The sequence below is a fragment of the Lathyrus oleraceus genome, chromosome 4, assembly GCF_024323335.1.
Source record: "Lathyrus oleraceus cultivar Zhongwan6 chromosome 4, CAAS_Psat_ZW6_1.0, whole genome shotgun sequence".
Classification (NCBI taxonomy): domain Eukaryota; kingdom Viridiplantae; phylum Streptophyta; class Magnoliopsida; order Fabales; family Fabaceae; genus Lathyrus; species Lathyrus oleraceus.
The window spans coordinates 203,801,899-203,809,716 of NC_066582.1; the positions used below are offsets into that span (position 1 = coordinate 203,801,899).

The 7,818-nt window shown below is 36.7% G+C and overlaps 1 long non-coding RNA gene and 1 other non-coding gene across 2 annotated transcripts; one reads left to right on the forward strand and one right to left on the reverse strand.

Annotated features, from left to right (window-relative positions):
- On the forward strand, positions 1–936 carry LOC127074530 (uncharacterized). The gene is made up of 2 exons (XR_007786027.1): positions 1–102; positions 202–936. It is a non-coding gene; the product is annotated as an uncharacterized LOC127074530 (long non-coding RNA).
- A 5,359-nt stretch (positions 937–6,295) lies between these two features.
- LOC127077952 (small nucleolar RNA R71) lies at positions 6,296–6,402 on the reverse strand. The gene has a single exon (XR_007787710.1). It is a non-coding gene; the product is annotated as a small nucleolar RNA R71 (small nucleolar RNA).
- Positions 6,403–7,818: the final 1,416 nt, after the last annotated feature.

Genomic DNA, 7,818 nt, shown 5'->3' on the forward strand with positions numbered 1-7,818 from the left:
GGGTTTCGGTTGGTGTGTAAAGGCTCAAAGGAGAATGCTCAGAAGCCCTTTTTCAGATGCTCAGAAGTGCTTTTAGCCCGTTTGATGATGGATTTCGAAGAGGTAATTTTGAACATATGCTTTTCTGATAGCTTTTGTCCCAATTCCAAATTGGGAACTTTCTTGAATTTTCAAACTGATTGCCTTATTTTGTTACTGCAGTGAAAACCGGAATACTCATGTGCGATTTACTGCTTGCAAGGGAAAATGGCGAACTTGGGAGATTTGCTCATCACTGTGCGGCATGACCTCTCAAGAACAGTCTCTCTGAATGACACAACAGGGTCGGATTTGACAATTTCAGCCCCACCCATGAAATCATCCTGCAAGTCCTTCAAACAGATTTCTAGATGAAGCTCTCCTGCACCAGCAACAATGTGTTCTCCAGACTCCTCAATGGTACAAACAAACATAGGATTAGGCTTAGCAAGACGCTTGAGACTTTCAACAGGCTTAGGAAGACTTCTTCGCAACAGTGATTGATGAACTTGTTACAGCTAGCCTGTTTGCCGAGCTCTCCTGGGATTAAATAATTGGAATCATGCTGTAAATTCCAAGAAATTCCAAGAATGTTCAAAATGGGCAAGTTGCTTAATTGCCTAAGTACAACAATTCATTTTATATTTTTCTATTTTGGTTGACGAAAAGTTGTTGCATATCCTGCAGAGTAGAATCTTCCAAGGAGACTTTTAGCAGAGATGACAATTGGGAAGAAGGATGAAGTTCAACCAAAAAGTTTAGGAAAACCACCACCATTAGATGAAGCACGCAACCATAACAGGTAAGGGAAGAGGATTTCTTGTCAGTCTGGTGGTTCTTGAAGAAGGATGCTTTTCCTTTCAAGTGAATGTTGTAATAGAGGAATGATTGTTAGAAATATTATCCTCTTGAGTGTTACCTGGGTTTGTATGATTGCTTAAATGAGCTAGTACTTTTAGCTACAATTGGAACTCTTGCAATCACATTTTGTGTGCCTTCATGTTTATTTTAATAGTTTCATTATCACTAATACCTGACTAGCTGTAGCCACAGTAGCATGAGTGATATGAATCACATCAACCGTCGCAACAACAATGCCATCTCTATCAACCACAAGAAGATGCAAGAGTTTTCCATTATGCATTAAGTGAAATGCATCAACAATTGGTGTGTCGATTACTGCACATTCTGGATTTGGAGTCATGACCGTCTCAACAAGAGTTGACGATGGGGAGAGATTTTGTGCTATTACCCGCATCAAGATATCCTCAACAACGTCATGTGAAATCTGACTTTTCTTTGTTTGTGTAGACAGGATTTTACTCAAGGATTGAATGCTTGAAAGTGGACCATGGATTTGCTCAACCAAATTATTCATCCTGACATTATTTTTCCATGTTGATTGCTGAAGAAACATTGCTTTCTGATCCATAACATATGCCATAGCCAGAGATTGTGAAATACCAACGGCATTTGATCTTTGATCGGAAGCGAATTTGCGCATACAAACGGGCTTGTCCTTGACCCGAGGGGTCTGAGTTTGTTAAAAGATGGAGCTCTTACTTGTATTGTGTTAAAGAATGCAGCTGGAATTTAGAAATGATTGTAATCCCTTTTTTTTGGACTTCTATGAGTTTTCTGCTACAAATTGTTGTCGGTGCCATGTTCTTTATTGTTTGTTGCAGGTTGGGGACGGGATTGCAAGCATGTTGATGAGGGAGTAACGGCAGCAGGTGCAGGTGGTGGTTCAGGGTAATTTGGTGAGAGCTGGTTAGGAGGTGCCTCTCTTTGCAATGTCCCGACGGTATTAAAAGCCAAATTTGCAATCGAATTAACTTGTTCTTGTAGCAGATGCTGTACCATTTTCCTGTTGTGGCTTTTGTAACCGACACATGGATTGCTGTGATATTGCAGGTTTTCTTCAGTTTGGTTTCGCAGGTTCTGCCGTTGATGCGTTTCCGTTGCCGTTGGAGTTGGCTGATGTTGTACTCAAATTCAATATGCAGACAACCTTCTATTCCAACTTCCATCTTGATGCTGTTATTAATCTGTGGAAGCGGAGAACAGTTGCGAACCACAAAATCCTGGTACTCAACTATGCTTCAAGGGAAGTAAAGTCATAAAAATTCCCTCTGTCAAAATACATCTCTATTTGTCCAAGGAGCTCAACTTTTATGCCATTGTGATCAATTTTCTTCCCTTGCATAGGTTCTATTGAAATCTTTCCAGCAATGTTTTCTTAACTATGGAAAAGAGGGACGGTAACTGACTGGCCATTTCTTGTGGGGGTACCTCGAAAGAAAGCTGCTGTATCGGAGTTTTATTCTACAATGAAAAATGTAGAATGGTGTATTGTATAGGGTAGAGGGTTTTAGGAAGAGGATTTTGTAATAGGATGAATTTTTGATGAAAATGTTGAGAAATGCAATTTGGAACATGATTTTTTTGTAATTTATGAAAATGTTGTAATGCTATTTTGATTTTGAAATGTTCTATGGATATAAAATGGATTTTTTTAGCAATAATCCAAGACTAATTTAAATATCAATTTAAATAATAATAAAAAAAATCAGTAGAAAACCCAATCAAAATCAAATTAATCCAATAATTTGTTAAAATTACTTTTGACATCAATTCTCACATCTATTTGAAAATTAAAATCAATTAGTAAAATAACAATTAAAATTAAATTGAAACTTGGGAATTAAACTTAATTTGAAATTAAAATCAAATTAAAAAAAAAAGTCAAGATATTAAAATCCGTTTTATACTGACGAATGTATGCAAAATGCAAAAATAAAAGAAAAAAAAAAAAAAAAAAAAAAAAAAAAAGGAAAAATTTCAGGGTCAAAATCGGGGTATGACAGTATCCAAAAAATTTCCCTCAAACAATGACCATCCTAATATTTTCTATTCGCTCTTTTGGTTTTTCTAGTTACTTCCATTAATGAAACCTGGCGTGGAGGGACACTTGATATATTTTTGACATGTTGGATGACAAATAGATGCCCATGTGGTTACCTATTGGATTATTTTTTATTACAACATGAATATGAACTAAAATATATTAAACATGTATTTTAATTTGGAATAATAATTAAAAGGTATTTAAATATCATATTTCTAATCAAGTGATATCCTAACTTCTGCAACTTGCACGATGCAACTTTCACAAGGTCATCGTTCTTCTACTTCTTCGTTTCATCATAGGCCATTTTCTCACCAACTTAGTCACAAACGAGTCCCAAATCTTATAGGTATGTCAACAACTTCCAAATCTTTTCAAACCAAACATTAAGAATGTCTTCTTCATATGAAAAAAATATAGAACTGAAAGATTTTAAGGGTGTCATGCTCGTATGGTGTTCTACCATTGCAAGAACGGGCCTAACAAATGAAGGATTCTCTAGAGATTTCCATTTTAGCAGGTGCGACATACATAGATGGTTGTGATGCTTGTGATACTTATGATATTTGACTTCAATTATATTTTAATGGGTTTTCATATGCTTATAGAGTGATGATACATATGACTTATATATATGAGATGAAGACATGGATCAAGCAAAAGAATTTTACGATGTTTATGATGATGCAAATGAAGATAGAAGCAAGAGGGATGATTTGGAAGCCATGGATTTGTTGATGGAGTTGGTTGATATTTCCAAGAATAAGAATAAGAAACTGCAAAAGAAACTTAATTCATAAATTGTTGTCAGAAAAATCAAATTATTTTATTTTGTAATCTCATTTATGTTTAACCTATACTTTGTAATGGAATATAATTATTGAAGGAATTTGTGCTTTAGTATGTTGTGAGAATAGTTTGGCCAGTATTATGTTCTAACTTTTGTTGAATAAAATGTTGATTGTTGAAATGTAATTGATAACATGAAATAGTATCACATTCTAGGACTCAATTTAATTAAATTATATTATTATTTACTTCAATTTATTTCATTTTATTAGATATTACGCGGTATTTTCTTTCTATTTATCTCAGGTGGTTTATTTGAAGCACAAGTAAAAAAGGAAGAAAAGGAGGTGCAAAAAGGAATGAAAAGAAGCAAATATCAAAAGTCAAAGCCCAGCCCAAAAAGCACAGGCGTTGTGCCTGTGACGAGCGTCACAAAGGCTGTGACGAGCGTCACGCTTTACACACTTGTGTGACGAGCGTCACACATGGTGTGACGGACGTCACACATGGTGTGACGGACGTCACACCATTCTCCTATATTTTTGGCTTCAGAGACGTTGAGTCCTATTTGCACGCCTGACCATTTGCCACGTGAAGACCTTTGACGCGGAATACCTTTGGAAACAGTTACAACAAGTGACCAATATAAATAGTAACCTTACGGAAAACCCTAGAGGTTCCACGCTTCTTCGCCGTTTTCTCTTTTTCGCAATTTTTCTCTTCCAGTAGTACAAGCACATTTTTACAGCATTACTTTTACGATTTTTATATTGTTTCCTTTGCAATTTCTATTTTCTTTTCCAGCAATTAATTAATTTTTTGCACAGTAGTTTCTACACCGGAAACTATTGTGTACCTTTCACCGGATCTAACCTTACGTTAGAATCTAATTTTTTTTATTCCTTCGCTTTTATTTTTCTGTTTGATTGAAGAATTCAAGAACAAATCCAACCGGCCTGTGGTGGAGTGTTCAAGACTGCTATTTAATTTCTCAGGTTCTTTAATTATTGTTTGAATTTATATATGCTCTGCTTTACTGTTTATTTATATTATTTGCCTGAGATGAATTTGTTTATGCATGATAATTATTTAAGTCTGTTTAGCATGTCTGGCTAATTTATTTAGGTATCGGTATGTAAAGTAAGCGGAATGAAGGAATCAAAACCAAATTGGTTTAATTAAGTTTAAAATTAAAATCACTCTTTTTACGGTCTCAATTTACAGGTTTAATAACAAGGTTTTTGTACGAAAGTAAAAGACATAAAGAAGTTAAAAGCAATAGAACGAGAGTTTGAGTTTTTGACTGGACAGTGTAAATTGGACATTAATTCTAGATCAGGGCGAGAGCAATTTTTAGAGTTAATTAAATTCTAATCTTTTTCAAAAAGTATTTTTAAAGATTGAATGTGAGGACGAGAGTTAAGCATTTGAATTTAATTATATAACCTAAGTCAACAGAGCGAGAGTTTGAGATAAGGGTGTTTAAACGATTAGTGTTTTCTTAAAAAGAGTTTCTACGGATTCTATTATTTTCAAAAAGTGGTTTTTGACTTAACTAATAAGTGACAGCTACGTTAATATAAAATCATAGTTTATTCAACAGAGCGAGAGTTTGAGATAAGACTTTTAATCAATAGTGTCAACTGAAAGGATTTATTTTAAAACCAAGAAACCAACAAAGAATTGATTCCCTAATTACGACGAACTACATACCGATATCCGCTTATTAGATATTTATTTTAGATCTTATTTTAGTTTTAGCTTTTCCCCCAAACAATCAAAGTATTACCTGCCTTAGCTTTACGAAGTAACCTTAGAAAACGGTATATCGATTCATAAGTCCCTGTGGGATCGATATCTTTTAAAACTACGCGATAGAACTGTGCACTTCCAGTTTGTACCCCAAATTCGACTCATAAAGTCGCGATCAAGTTTTTGGCGCCGTTGCCGGGGACTTTTATTTAGTCGATATCGTAACTCTTCTGTTACGCTGTAGAGACTAAGGCTTTTCTTTTTCTTTTCTTTCTTTCGTTGATTTGTATGCCACACACTCGCTCACAAGGCGAACCGTTCTACTTACGAATCAACGATATTGAACTATATCTCCGAGTCTTACGACGAATTCGGAAATATCGTGCTGCAAACAATCTCCCTCCTGTTGAACTTCCTGATTTCAAAAATATTTTCCCTTCGATACCCGAGATGGCAGAACCAGCTCGTGCTCTTCGAGATTACGCCGTTCCATCGCAAGATGAGCCGCATTCGAGTATTGCTCCACCCGCAATCGAAGCAAACAACTTTGAACTTAAACCTTCACTGTTGCAGGTAGTGCAGCAGAACCAATTCTCTGGAAATCCTACCGAGGATCCAAACCTTCATTTATCCGTATTTGTCCAATACGCTGATACTGTTAAAGCTAACGGTGTCACTTCAGAGGCAATTCGACTTCGTCTTTTTCCTTTCTCGTTAAGAGATAGCGCTAGAAGATGGCTTCAATCTCTTCCTTCCAACTCAGTCACCACATGGAACGAGTTGAAGAAAGTTTTTCTTGCCCGATATTTTCCGCCGAGCAAAACAGCTATGTTAAGAGCCCAGATAAATGGATTTAAACAGAAAGATAACGAGTCTCTTTTCGAAGCATGGGAAAGATACAAAGACATGATGAGACTTTGTCCACACCATGGTTTAGAAGACTGGTTAGTAATTCATACCTTCTATAATGGTCTCCTGTACAACACGAGGTTAACAATAGCCGCCGCCGCAGGTGGTGCACTGATGAACAAACCATATGCTGACGCTTACCAACTTATTGAAAGCATGGCTCAAAACCACTATCAGTGGGGAAGCGAACGAACAATGGTAGAAAAACCTCAAACGAAAACTGGCATGTACGAGATAAGTAACCTTGATCATGTTAATGCAAAAGTGGATGCTCTGGTCCAGAAAATTGAAAGTTTAAATGTATCACCCTCCAGCCACCGTGGTTGCCATAACTCAGAATTGCGAAGTCTGTGGAATCCAAGGTCACACTCCTGCAGATTGTCAACTTCTAACAGGAATCCAAGCGGAGCTAGTAAACTATGCTCAAGGAAGCCCTACTCGCATACCTATAACTCAAATAGGAAGAATCATCCCAATTTTTCATATAAGAGTAATAATGCTTTATACGCACCTGGACAATCTCCAAATCAAGCCCCAGCTATACCTCCGGGATATCAGAAGCTGATCCCATCTACACCTAACAATAACGCCCCTAGGAAATCCAACTTGGAAATCATGATGGAAAATTTTATAGCCTCTCAACAGCAAACCAATAAAGATTTCTTAAACCAGAATGTACACACTGGCGAACAAATTAAACAACTAGCAAGTAAAGTAGATGCCCTGGCTACTCATAACAAAATGCTGGAAACGCAAATTTCACAAGTAGCTCAACAACAAGCGCCTACTGCTGCCCCAACTGGTACATTTCCTGGCCAAACCCGAGAAGCCACGCTCATGCAATTATACTGAGAAGTGGAACGGAAGTGGAAGGACCGTCTGACCCAAGGATAGAAAACCAAAACTCTAAAAAGTCAACTGAGGAGGAAAGTGAACCTAAGGAAAAGGAAGAGAGTAATAAGGAAACCGTAGAAAAGAAGGAACCTTATCTACCTCCACCACCTTATAAACCACCTATCCCTTACCCTCAAAGGCTTATTAAAACCAAAGATGCGGGCTAATTCAAAAAATTTGTTGACCTACTAAAACAATTAAACGTCACAGTTCCGTTTACAGAAGCTATTACACAGATGCCCTCATATGCCAAGTTTTTAAAAGAAATTCTTTCTAATAAAAGGAAACTTGAAGATAGCGAAACCGTTACACTCACCGCTGAATGTAGCGCTATAATCCAGAATATGCCTCCTAAACTTAAAGACCCAGGTAGTTTCTCTATACCCTGTCACATAGGAAAATTTGTCATCGACAAAGCCTTATGCGATTTAGGAGCCGGTATTAGTGTTATGCCTTTATCCATATGCAAGAGACTTGAAATGGGAGAATTAAGACCAACTAAAATGTTTGTGCAACTAACAGATCGTTCCGTCAAATATCCTGTAGGA